The 14,271-nt window shown below is 42.2% G+C and overlaps 1 long non-coding RNA gene across 1 annotated transcript; it reads right to left on the bottom strand.

Annotated features, from left to right (window-relative positions):
- Positions 1-12,247: 12,247 nt before the first annotated feature.
- On the bottom strand, positions 12,248-13,345 carry LOC111025349 (uncharacterized). The gene is made up of 2 exons (XR_002603511.2): positions 13,067-13,345; positions 12,248-12,878 (listed from the first exon to the last, which is right to left on the bottom strand). It is a non-coding gene; the product is annotated as an uncharacterized LOC111025349 (long non-coding RNA).
- Between the last annotated feature and the right edge of the window lie 926 nt (positions 13,346-14,271).

Genomic DNA, 14,271 nt, shown 5'->3' with positions numbered 1-14,271 from the left:
TTCGAGGCCGACCTGCCGAGGAAAGAGTTTGCCACACCCACTGAGGAGCTCGAGCTTGTTCCTCTGCTTAGTCCCGAGAAGCAGGTAAGCATAGGAACCAAGCTGGGGGCCACCGACAGAGAGGAGCTAATCCACTTCCTCAGATCCAACTCGGACGTCTTTGCGTGGTCCCTTGAGGACATGCCTGGCATTGACCCGCAAATTATGACGCATCGCCTCAGCATAGATCCATCATTCCGACCTGTGAAACAAAAGAGAAGACCTATAAACAAGGAGAGGAGTGATGTAATTGTTGAGGAAGTTAACAAACTTTTAAAAGCTGAATACATAAGAGAAATTTCGTATCCCGAGTGGCTCTCCAATGTTGTGTTAGTTAAAAAATCTAACGGCAAGTGGAGAATGTGCGTAGATTTTACGAACTTAAATAAGGCATGTCCGAAAGATTGCTTCCCACTGCCGAGGATTGATCAGCTCGTGGACGCCACAACCGGGCACGAACTGCTCACCTTCATGGACGCCTACTCTGGGTACAACCAAATCAAGATGCATGTCCCAGATGAAGGTCATACCGCTTTCATAACAGACCAAGGTCTGTACTGTTACAAGGTCATGCCCTTCGGGTTAAAGAACGCAGGAGCAACCTACCAGAGAATGGTGAACAAAATGTTCGCCAAGCAGATCGGCCGGAATATGGAAGTGTATGTGGACGACATGCTTGTCAAGAGCAAGCAGTCTAAGTCGCATCTCTCCGACCTGGCCGAAGCCTTCGAGGTTCTGAGGGCATATCAAATGAAGCTCAACCCTGCTAAGTGTGCCTTTGGAGTCTCATCGGGAAAATTCCTTGGCTTCATGGTAAACAACTGGGGAATCGAGGCCAATCCCGAAAATATTAAAGCCGTGATCGAGATGGAGGCACCTAAAACGCTGAAGCAGCTTCAGTGCCTCAATGGCAGGATTGCGGCCCTGAACCGGTTTGTTTCAAGGTCGACAGATAAGTGCCTCCCTTTCTTCAAGGTCTTACGAAAGAAAGGGCCGTTTGAATGGACAGCGGAGTGCGAGCAAGCGTTTCAGCAATTGAAGAGCTACCTCTGTTCGGCACCCTTGCTTGCCAAACCCATGCCGGGGGACAAGCTCCAATTGTACCTAGCAGTGTCTGACAGTGCCGTCAGCTCGGCCCTAATCAGGCAGGAGGAAGCGCGGCAAAACCCGGTCTACTACACAAACAAGGCTATGACCGAAGCCGAGACTAGATACCCTCAGATGGAGAAGTTGGCTCTCGCTTTAGTCACCTCGGCCCGACGACTTAGACCATACTTCCAAGCCCATACGGTGGTGGTGCTCACTAACTTGCCCCTTAAAAGTATCTTCCACAAGCCGGAAGCTTCCGGACGCCTAATGAAGTGGAAAATAGAGCTAAGTGAGTACGACATCCAGTTCGAACCCAGAACTGCGTTGAAAGGACAGGCAGCGGCAGATTTCATAGCCGAGCTCACACCACCTTCCGAGCTGAGCGAGTCCGACCTACCTTGGACAGTCTATGTTGACGGATCCTCCAATGAGAAGGGGTGCGGAGCCGGGGTCCTCTTGCTCGGACCAGGGGGTGAGCGATTTGAGTATGCCTTGCGGTTCAGCTTCCGGACTTCTAACAACGAGGCTGAGTATGAAGCATTTATTGCCGGCCTGCGAATCGCTCGAGCATTGGGGGCCTCTTGTGTTAAGGTCTTCAGTGACTCCCAGCTGGTTGTGAGCCAGATCAAGGACGAATACCAAGCCAAAGACACCCGAATGGAGAAGTATTTGGGCAAGTTCAGATCATACCTCGCCCAGTTTCGAACTTACGAGGTAAGCCGGATTCCGCGAGCAGAAAATTCTAATGCTGACGCCTTGGCCAAGTTAGCATCGGCGTATGAGACCGACCTCGCCAGGCCGGTCCCCGTTGAGATCCTAGATAGTCCCTCGATCTTAGAGCCAGATCTGATGGAGATCGGCGCTCCAGAATCCTCATGGATGGACCCGATCACGGACTTCATTAGGGGCAACTCACCACAAGATCCCAAGGAGCGCAGAAAGTTGGCAAGGCGGGCAGCTCGGTTCGTGGTCCGAGATGGTGCATTGTACCGACGTGGCTTTTCCCTGCCTCTATTGAAATGCCTAACCCCTGAAGAGGGCCTGTACGTCCTCAGAGAGATCCACGAAAGAGTGTGCGGCAATCACTCAGGCGCCCGGTCGCTGTCAGCCAAAGTGATCCGACAGGGATACTATTGGCCGACCCTCAGCCAGGACACCAAGAAGTTCGTTAGAACTTGCGACAATTGCCAACGCTACGGGCCATAATCCACCAACCTCCCGAGCTGCTCACCCCCATCTCAGCCCCATGGCCATTCGCGCAATGGGGGGTAGATATCATTGGTCCTTTCCTTTTGGGCAAGGGCCAGACCAAGTTCGTTGTGGTTGCGGTGGATTACTTCACCAAGTCGGCCGAGGCCGAGGCGCTCTCCCACATAACGGAATCCAGGGTCACGTCCTTCGTATGGACGAATATCATATGTCGCTTTGGTATACCGCAGGCCATAGTGACAGACAATGGGAAGCAGTTTGATAACGCCAAGTTCAAAGACTTTTGCAGCAAACTCGGCATAAGTCATCTCAGCTCGTCCCCCGCACATCCGCAATCAAATGGACAGATGGAGGCGGTCAACAAGATCATCAAGCGAGGCATCAAACTTAGACTGGACTCCAAGAAAGGCAGGTGGGCCGAGGAGCTACTAGAGGTTCTATGGTCGTACCGGACCACCTAACGAGAGTCGACGGGTGAGACCCCGTTCTCCCTGGCCTTCGGCTCCGAAGCTGTAGTCTCGGTTGAGATCTGCATGCCATCTGACAGAGTAGAGCATTACGAGCCTACGACGAATAATGATGGGCTGCTCCTCAACCTCGACTTGTTGGAAGAAAGAAGAGCAATGGCCCAGCTACGCCTTGCGGAATATCAAGGCAGAATGGCCAGACATTACAATGCCCGCGTTCGACCTCGGGCCTTTCAGGTCGGACATCTGGTCTTAAGGAGGGTCCAAACGCATGTGGGTGCCCTTGATCCGGCCTTGGAGGGCCCGTTTGAGATAAAGGGCATAGTCCGACCTGGGACGTACATATTGGTCGATCTGAGAGGAGACGTCCTCCCGCACCCGTGGAACGCGGAGCACCTGAAGCGTTATTATCCTTGAAATGACAAAAGGATTTTCAATGCATCTGTAAAGACTGTTCCAAAAGAATTATGATCGGAATAAATGTGATGATTTAATTTCATGCTTCCGAGTTCGACAAGAAATTAAATGGGGGCCACGGACTCCCACGCGATCGTATTCCAGCAGTTGGTTCAAATTCAATCCTTCGAAGCATAAGGGTACGAGGTGCGATGCCAAAACCGCACGGACTCCCACGCGATCGCATTCCAGCAGTTGGTTCAAATTCAATCCTTCGAAGCATAAGGGTACGAGGTGCGATGCCAAAACCACTGACGAACTTAAAATTCAAACCTTCCAGGCAAAGGGGGCGATGTGGAAAGTTCAAAATGATTAAGCCTCCAAACTTGGGGGTACGAGGAACGATGTGAAGAATAGCTACGGACTTAGGATTTTAGCCTTTTTACCTTTTTAATTTAAGGGTGAAATGTTAAAAATCCAGAGTTGGTACAATGTATTGAACATTAAGAGATTCAAACTCAAGCTTTCAAATTATTTTAATTAAAGGCGCGACCTCAAAAGTAAGAGGTGCGAGGTGACATCAGCTGCGGTTCAAAGGAAAAGCAAAGAAAAGAGGTCGCCAACAACAAAGTAGAAGCAAATGGGAGTCTCTTTATTGAATGAGGAGCGGAGCCAAGGCTTATAGACCTTGCAGCTCTGCCCTGACACTTACAAAACCAAAGAAAAGGGAGGAAGAACAGCGAAAAGCCTCGTGAAGGGTGGTCTCCTAAGAGCCCGCTTGAGGAGCGCCCTCTTGAGTGGAGCCGACCTGGTCCTCTTCGGGATCGGAGTAGTCAGAATCCAGATCTCTGACATACTGTTCCACCAACGCTTGGGGGCCAGGGGTGCCGCCAGGACCAGACGCCCACTTCTCGGCATACCTCATTTTCAGACCGCTGAGATCGATATGAAGGTCGGGCATGCCGGAAGCAATGCCCTTCATGAGGAACTTGAAGCCCGCGTCAGAAAAATCTTTGGCAAATCCATCGAAGTCAGGATGTTGCCTAAACGATTCCTCCAGTAGGACTCCATTGCTGAGGCGCTCCTTCGCCGTCTCCAGCTCGGCAGTCACATGCTCCAGCTCCTTATCCTTCGCTTCAAGCGCCTGGAGCATGTCGTCCTTCTCCTTCAGGAGCTGGAACTTCTCCATTTCCAGGCCCCTGGTAATAGCGTGGGCAGCTCGGAGTTGGGCTTTGCGCCTGTCCTCTTCCTTCTTCAGCAGCTCGGCCTGGGACTCCACCTCGGCCTTCAAAGTCTCCACCTCAGAGTGAGCCTTCAGCAGCTCATCCTTCATGGTGGAGGAAGCAGCCTCCAAGGCAGCAGAGAACTCCTCTTTCTCCCTCGCTGCCAGAACTTCCCTCCCATCCAGCTCGGCCTTTACAGCCAGAGCCGATTGAATGGAAGCAACGAACGCCTAAGAAATGATACAAGGAAAAAGTTAGATCGAACTACTTGTTGGGCAAAATGAAGCAAAAATGGGGCACTAGTCTTACCTCGACGGTGTAGTCGATGGTCCTCTGGAGAACGGACCCAGGGTCGCTCACAAACTTGGACGCCCTCCTTAGGCAGCGGTCCAAGCTTGCAGCTGAGATGCAGGACACCTGGTCCCTCACCCCGGAACTTGACGGCTCAATTCTGAACCGTGCCGTCACGTCGGACGTCCCGCCCATCCTGGCCACAGGATCGTCCACCCGATCTGCGAAACTTGCAGCAAGACCCTGCAAGCTCCCACCTCCGAGGGGGAGATCGCCTTCTTTTTCTTCCTTCTTCGCTTCAGAGGGGCTTCCTCACTCGCCTCCTCGCCCAAATGCGGGGCGTCCACCGCCCCGGTCTGGGCGTCCACCGCCTCGGTCTGATCCCTGGGGCGCTTCTCCCTCGAGGGACCCCCAGAAGACTCCAGCTCGATCACCGGGGCTGGGTCTTCCGAGGCGGGCCCTGCCACGGCAGGGGTGGCAAGTTTCGAACTCTGGGCGGCCTCAAGAGCATGAGCTCGACCCTTAGACTTGCGCTTCACGCCGCTTGCAAATCCGCAAACCATGGCTGCGAAATAAAAACAGGGGTCAACACAAGGTTAGAGGAAAAAGGGGGGACGCAAGCTCGGCATACCAAGTTCAGAGTTCGGCCTCGAGGATTCAACGAGACGAACTGCAGGGTTGTAATCTAGCAGCCCGGACTCAAGCAGCAGTTCGTCAGTCACCAGGGTTCCGACCTTCCTACCCCTCGGAAAGCGCTCCTTGTAGTATTTCAGCGTATCAAAGGAGGCTTGCGTAAGCTCGGGGACTGGTCGGATTGAAACTGCACGAAGACAAAATCCGAGTTAGACCTGAATGACAGAAGAAAATTACGAAAAGTAAGAATTACTCTGTACCTAGGTTCCCAAACCTAGTGGGGACGTCGAAGAAGGAACGACCTAACTCGTCCTTTGCGAGCCATTCCCCGGAAGCGTAGAACCACTTCCTCACCCATCCCTTGATGGAGGTCGGCCCCTTAACTATACCGCCTGCGCCTTTCCTTGCGCACATATAGAACCGACCAGGCTTCTTAGCTATCCTTTTCGCCTCGAAGCACGCGAGGAGCTGGTCTAAGTCCAACAGCTCGGCCTCCTCACTATCCCGAGCTCGTAGCCAGAAGAGGATGGCCAAAGCGAAAATGACGCCCCACCCATTGGGGGCCACTTGAGCCGGAGCCAACCCAGTCCGAAAGAGAAATTCTTGGACAAAAGGGTGAAGCGGAAGTCTGAGGCCGTACTCAAACATTTTGAAGTAGAGAGTGACCCACCCCTCTGGAGGATTGTCAGCTCTCTCCCCCTCCTCCGGAAGCCTGAGGAGGATGTTCTCAGGGATAGCGAACCCCCTACGAAGGGATCCGAGGTAGTGCTCAGGTATCCTAGAAGGGTATTCCAAACCCTGACCTGAGGTGGAGGCGTCACTATCCTCCCCGTCATCGGAGATTCTAAAGTTTTCTATCTCCTCGAGCTCGGACTCTAACCTACGAGCTAAATCGGATCCTAGGTTGCTGCTAATAGAGGACGACATGGCAATTACGTTCGAAAAAGAGAGGGAAGAGACCGACCTACCAAGGGTTCGAGCTGCCTTCAGATCGAACTCCAAGAATTCAAGGAACGTAAGGTATGATCTGAAGGATTGGGGGCATTTATAGCCCGTCGGAAGAATTTCCCCACCGTACACGTGTAATCAACGAGCGGCTAGGATCCTCTCTGAGATCCGAAGCGTCGGAATATTTGAATATTCCGACGATAAATCTTCCGCGACGGTTGTATTTTCCCACGAATAGGAAGTCGCCACGTGTCCAAAGTAAGTCGAATGAACTTCTCTGCCAGGTCGAGATCGGACCAGACAGAGAGGGGGCCAATGTTTGGGGGAGGGAATACCCTGGACACGTGGAGGACCCCTATTGGTGCTCCGAGATGGCTCATGAGTCATGCCCAGCTCGGATAGGCGAGATGGCCGCCACCAACGCCGACAAATGCTAAGTATGAGGGCCGAGGCGAACCTGGCCCAGGTCTGACATACCGGGGAGCTCGGTATGGGCCGAGATGAGCAACTGTCTGCGGCGTGATTATCGGGCGTAACCGTCGGTCCCGAGATTACCGGGTGTAACCGACGGTCCCGGGATTACCGAATGTAACCGTCGCCAGATTAGCGGGACCACCACCCATAAGTAGAGGACTTCACTCCCCGATCAGGTACGACGATTTCTGGCTTCGAACTAAACTTGGAATCCGACCTATACTGACTTGATCGTCGGAGTGCTCACCTTTTTGTGCAAGTCCGCCCAAGTATCCAGGTCGGTCCGGAGGCCGAGTTCGAGCTACGATCAGGAACACACTGTTGAGCACATTCTTGCATAAACAGTGGGAATAAAAAAAAAACTTAATTAACTTCTGTGAGTCAATTTCAGCTATGGGGAACATATTTATCACATTTTGAGGGGCTTTTAAACGAAAAAGAAAAAAAGGTCAAGTATGTGTATTTAAGTTGAGTGGCAAAACTAGTTATAATATTTGTAAATTTGTTACATGGAGAAATAATTTACAAACATGACAATTTTTTCACTCTTTATGTCTCATTAAGTAACACCATTTTGATTAATCTTATTGAACAATCGTTTAACCCATCATGGTTTGAACTCATTTCTTCTTAATTATTCATAGTTCTTTTAAACGAATCAACTAGCCACATGGTTAGTATTCCTGTATTATTGATAAAAGTATATTGATTAAAAGTGGGAGTTTAAAACTTAAAGTATAAAAGTATATTTACAAAATATTTTTATCATAAAATTTCTATTATTTAGACTAAATATGCAATTACCGCAAAAGTCCCATCCCAATATGGAGGGTGGGGATAGAAACCTACAACTCCAAAAGTGGTTACTTATGGAAAAATAAAGATAAAACGCTTTGTCTTTTTTTTTCTTTATCGTTTTTTTTTGTCCACTTCTTTTTGGAGGTTTCCAATGCTTTGTTCATAAGATTCCTGATTTTGAAAAAAACCTAATTCAATTTTGTGTTTTTTTTTTCAAAAACCAATTTGTAATTCTACGTAAATTTATCTGTTTTTTAATTTTTTCCTAATACGCAACATTTTTTTTATTTCTCATGTCTAAAAAATTTCTTTCTCACTTTAAAATTTTGTTTTTCTAAACCTGTCTCTACAAAATTTATTTCTCTCTCTCAAATATTCGTACTTTGAATATTTATTATTATTTATCTTTCTGTCTAAATTTTGCATCTCTATGTATTTTTATTTTTTATTCTGTTAAATAAAATTCTCTATACGAAATTTGTTTTTCTGTTTCTAAAATTTTCGTAGTTTGAATATTATTATTATTTGTCAATCCCTCTCAAAATTTTTCATCTCCACATATTTTAATTTTTTTTTCTTTTTCTAACAGACTAGTTTCATTTCTCTCTCCAAAAATTTAATATTTTTTCGAATTTTTTCTCTTTAAAATTTTATTTTTTATAACTTTTCTATGTCTTCCGAATCTATTTTTCCATATTCTTTTCTGGTTCAATTTTCTTTCACTGCAAGTTTTATTTATCCCTGTATTTATTAATTTCTCTAAAAATTATATTTTGAATCTTGTTTTTATCTCTAAATTTTTTCGACTATAGTTTTTATTTTCTGCATAGTCAGGGTCCAAAAATAGAAAATCAATGTCTCAACCCCATCCCGATTCCATTTTTTAAATACTTAATATATATTTATTACGTTTTTTTTGTTTTTTAAATTCTAAAAATAATTATAAAACAATTATAAAACCAATAATTATTCTTGAGAACATCTTTTAGACGGAAGAACGAGGTAAAGATGGGGATTAAAAATTTTCACGGGCACGAGAATGGAGGATAGCATCCTCACTCAAACCCACATCATTGTCATCTCTACACTACATGAAATTTTCTCTCTTATTTTCAGTTTTCCAACTTTTTAAAAACAGAAAACTAAACACGGTTATCAAACATGTTTAGTTTTCTTTTTTTCAAAAATATAAAAAAAAATGGTTATCAAACATATATGGTTTTTGATTTTTAAAAATAGAAAACTAAAAACCAAAAACTAAAAACAAAAAAGAACAAAAAACCAAAAACAGAAATGGTTATCAAGCGGGCCCTAAGGAGAAAAAAAAAACATTAACAACAAGGCATGAAAAGAACCAGAGCAAGGTAGTCCATATGTTCTTATCCATATGCTAGCTCTTCAAATTGATATGATGAAATTTATTAAGCTGTTTAGGGGTCGTTTGTTTCGTCGGAATCCAAAATTCCCGTGAGAGAGGCATCTAGATTTCACGTTTGTTTTGCGATAATGTAAGATATTTGGGTATCTCGGGATGTACGAGTATCCTAGGATGCCCACACAGAAGACATCCAAGTCAATTTGGATGCTCATTTGAAACATGGGTTTCCATGATTCTGATGCTGAGGGTGTTTGATCAAGAAAATGACCAAGTTTGCAAAGCTCGAGTCGAACTGAGATATGCTCGAGGGATAATCTTGATGGATGACTGGCAAAACAGAATACACTTCGATACTAAAGTCAGTAGCTTGCTAAAGTCAGTAGCTGGCCAAACTAAACTCGAGAGAAAATTTAGTATTCATGTACCCGAAAAATGGGGTGAATTTTGATCTATTTATGGGCGATTTCCCCTACAATATTCCCAATAGCACCTCAACGGCTCTTTAAGGTTGTCGTGAATCGCGGCGCATTGCGTGGAGTCTGCCGGAGCCTGGGATTGAGCCGAGGTGAAGCTAGGCGGTTCGTCTTAATAAATGAGAATGGACCTTCAGGGAGCTTGGTTAGCTCGACCACACAAGATGTCAGCTCGGTAGTATAAATGAAACTGAGGTAATGACACTTTAAGCTTATATGGAGGACACATGTACTTCTCATCACCCAATCATCATATGCCACGTGTAAGGTGAGAATCGCTTCCGACAGAGGGCATCCTATATTGACATTTTTGCCCCTTCATTATTCTTTCATATATTTTATTTTATCAAATTTCTTTAGTTTTATTTGTAATTTTATAAGTTAAAGAAATTAATATACTATTGACTAATAAGCAATTAAGTATATTTATGTATTCCACGTACATATAAAATAAACTTCAATTAAGTTATATAATATCTCCATTTACTTTTAGTATTTGGAATGACTTATTGTGAATACTATCTATTATCTTATATACATAATTTTAAAACAACATTTTTTCAACGATCAACCCATCTTTGATATTCTTCTTCGTAAAATAATATAATTTGATAATATAATAAACAAATTTCACCATATATAACATTAAATATTTAATTGTATTTTTTTAATATTAAAGTTGAAAATGAAATTTATATTCAATATTAGTTAGTTTTAAAAAAGCCTTATATTAATATGAATTCTACTGGCATACAAAAATTAATACGTATATGCAATTAATATAAAAAAAAACCTAAATATTAAATAAATTTTAAGAAAATCTATTATATAAATGTAAATTATATTAGATTAATGTATAAATTATATAAATATTCATAAGGGTATTTTTAAAACATTATATAATTTTATAACATTCTCATGAATAAATCCTGCAAAACCAACATGACTATCCAAATATTCCCAGACATCCTTATATATTTTCCTACGAAATAAACATGACCATCTGAAGATGCCAAAAATCTATATTTTCAGACATCTGAAATTCGAGGCATCTCAAGATGCCAGACATCTACATTAAAAAAAAAAGGCCTCTTAGAGATCCTTTGTTTCGTAGAAATCCAATATTTTCATTGAACACGCATATGAATTTCTATGTTTGTTTTACGACAATGTAGATACTTGGGAATCTCGAGATTCCCGGATATCCTAGGATGCCCATACGGGAGGCATCTAACGAATTTTAATTTTTAAATTTATATTTTAAATAAATTAATGTATTCATCGTCTAATAAACAACTTTATGCAATTAAATGTATCGGTAAAATACATTTACATATAAAAATAAACTACAATTAAATTATATAATATCTATATTTATTTCTAATATTTTTAAGGAATTATATTATTAAAAATATATAATTTTAAAGCAACATTTTTTTTACTACTGACATTAGGGGTGCAACCAAAAACCAACTTTACCGCCCAAACCACTTAAACCAAATCGAAATCGAACTCGGGCTGTAACAAAAATATATAATGTGATGATAAGATCAAAAAAATTTCCCAAAGATAACACCACTTATATGATTTACTTTTTGGAAAAATATTAAAGTTGAAAATGAAATTTATATTTAATTAATATGAATTATTTTGTTATACAAAATAACATATGTTTAAGCAACAAATAACGTCTCGACTGAAATGGTCGAGATGGACCAACTGGGTGAGCTAAAGAAATGGAGCGAGCTGAGAGATCTTGTATTTAAAAGACCTGCACAAGGAGTCAAACACTCGATGGGCAAGTTAATAAGGAGCTTGACCAAGGTGTTAAGATTGATATAGAATCAGATACTTGACTGCAAAGTGGGCCGCCTATTTATAGTTTGGGCGTCCGATAGTGCATCTGACTGCTAGTTGAGCAAGTCGGGAAACTGCTATTCTTTATGGAGATGGTTGTGCTGCTCGTGCAAAGTCTGAGTCTCTGCGCACGCTTATTTGATCGTGTAGTTTGTCCTTCCCAAGGTGGAATGAGCATTTCAGACTGATTTGCCTGTCGGCGACTCTACTCTCCCTGATCATTCATCTCGATGAAGGGATGTTAATCCCGCAGCGGAAATGACGAAAGTGTTTTTGAATTTGGAGGATAAAAATATTGCACAATGAAGGAACAAAAAAACCAGGGGAAAATGAAACTTACTTTTGAAGAACCTTTCTTCAAGAAACTCAAGCGAACACCACCACCGATCTTCCCGACTATCCTCTGGGAACGAAAATTTGCTTGTGGGAGCAACAAACTTGGAAATTGGGTTGGAGAGAGATGTTGAGAAAAGAAAATTGCAGTAGGTGGTTTTTTCTTCTTATATTCTCTATTATGCCGAACCATTCCGCAAAAATCCAAGATGACGTGGGGAGTTATCCCACATCATAACAAACCTCCCACTCCGTTGCTTAATTGAGCAACGGAGTGTTTAATATTAATATTAATAATTAATATATATATATATATATATAATTAATTACTGTTATTAATAATTAATTAATAATCTAATTAACAATTGATTAATTAATTAAAAATAAATAAATAATTAACACTTAATTATTTATTCCCAAAACAGAATAATATTCTAAAGCAATTCTCTCCTATAATATATAGTTGTAATGTACATTTTATGCATATTATTTTTAACGTATAGTTTTAATATGAGTCATATTCATATTGATTTTTATTTGAATAATTTCTTCATAATATGTAGTTTCAATTTAGAATTAATCATATATTATAATTTATCTATATACATATAATCCCTTGAGCATTTTGAACATTTCAAATTCTTCCAAGAAACTCGAGCCTCGTTTTGCTCGTTGTAAACTAGCAAGGGGACTTAATAAACATACAGATCAGAAGCTCCAACAATACGAGATTAATCTGTCAAACTCATTAACTGAGTTAATCAACATTCATGAACTGCGGGTCACTCCACTAAAGACCCGCAGCTAAATTCTTCTCACTGCAGAATGTTTTTCGTGTCCACGGATAGACGACCATTAACGGCAAGTCAATCTTTCACGTGTGCTTGTAACTTGAGATGTGTCAAATCATCATTTTACCACATAGTTACATCTTACACCTTAAATACCACTACTCCTCTAATGAACAACCCGATTACGGTCCGATGAATAACTAGAAGTCCCTCTAAGACAAGTTAGAGGGTGGGGCCCATTTTTCAAGTCCCGGAGTCAGCATTTAAGAGAACGCTCATTTACTTCCCCAAAGTCGGGGAGAAGTGAAATCCATCTCGTGAAGTTATGTTCCCAGCTCCCCACTCGATCTCATCCCCAAAATGGTAAAAATGTTGAGTCGGCGACTCGTGCCACTCTTACCCGTACAGATCAAAGAACGAGCCGTCACGTGCAAGAGTCTATGACTCACTCAGAATTGAGAATGAGTTGTCTGGTCATGCTATGAAATAGAAATCTGTTAGTCAACGACGTTACATCTAATGATTGAATTGATGGAAAAAATACATACATGCGCAGCGGAAGTGAGCAAGAATCGAAATAACAATCTAGATGCATAATACAACCTAGGATTAAACATGCATGATCATACATTATGATGCTTAGACATAAGTAGAGAAAAATACAAACCTTTGTAGCTTTTCAAAAATCTTCAAATAGCTCCAATGAAGGACCACCAAGAGATCTTCCTAGCTATTCTCAAGGCTTGGAATAGAGTGGTGGGACTCTTTTTAGAGAAGGAAAAAATTAGAGAAAAGTGGAGCTAAAAGGAGTTATGTAAGCTTTTTGAAAACACATCAAATGGCCAAAGGTTCCAAGAGATTTTGATGTTTGAACAAAAACTTTCTTAAATAGGCAAATTACATACAACTCTTGCATGTCAAAGTTCACCAAAGCTTACAACACATATTCCACTCACGCATGGCATGACTAAGTGTCAAAATGCATGTCTAAGTTCACCAAAAGCTTACAACACACATTCCACTCATGCATGGCATGGCTAAGTGTCAAAATGCATGTCTAAGTTCACCAAAAGCTTACAACACACATTTCACTCATGCATGGCATGGCTAAGTGTCAAAATGCATGTTTAAGTTCACAAAAAACTTACAACACACATTCCACTTATGCATGCATGGCTAAGTGTCAAAAAGTGGATTTTTGAGATTATTTAAATGTTCCACTCAACAAGTTAGTGGAATTTTCCACCAACTTGGTTAAAAACATTATTTTAATCTACTTTAGTCAACCTTTGACTTTCTCTGGTCAAAGTCAACTATTTGACTTTTTCCAAAATCAAATGTTTGATGAAATCCATGCCTCCGATTATGAATCCGCATTCATAATTTTAATATTTAAATCCTATTTAAATATTTTGTCCAAATTTCTCAAATTGATATCATATATCAATTACTTAATCATATCTCATATGATTAACCTAATTCGTACGATTTGAATTATTCCTTCAAATTATTCCAAGTTTATTCCTATATGAGCTAGCCAGGGGACCTTATGGACCTACAGATCATGAGCTCCAACGATCCGAGATTAACCGGTTAAACTCTTTAACCTAGTTAACCAACAATCGTTAACTACGCGATCACTCCACTAAAGCCCGTAGCTGCAGTCTCCTCACTGTAGATATATTATGTCCATTTTTATATAACCATGATCGGTAAGTCGACCCTTCACAGGTTGTTCGCAATTACAGCTGGGTCAAAATACCGCTTTACCCCTGTAATTACCTCTTGTTCCTTAAGTCCCACTAATCCTCTGATGAACAATGATTTGTAGTCCAACTATCAAATCAAAAAATCCTCTCAAACCTTTTGATG

The sequence above is a fragment of the Momordica charantia genome, assembly GCF_013281855.1.
Source record: "Momordica charantia cultivar OHB3-1 chromosome 9 unlocalized genomic scaffold, Mcharantia_2.0 BLBB01000009.1, whole genome shotgun sequence".
NCBI classification, from domain to species: domain Eukaryota; kingdom Viridiplantae; phylum Streptophyta; class Magnoliopsida; order Cucurbitales; family Cucurbitaceae; genus Momordica; species Momordica charantia.
The sequence above is the reverse complement of the archived record's forward strand: the minus strand, read 5'-3'. Positions and strand labels throughout refer to the sequence as shown.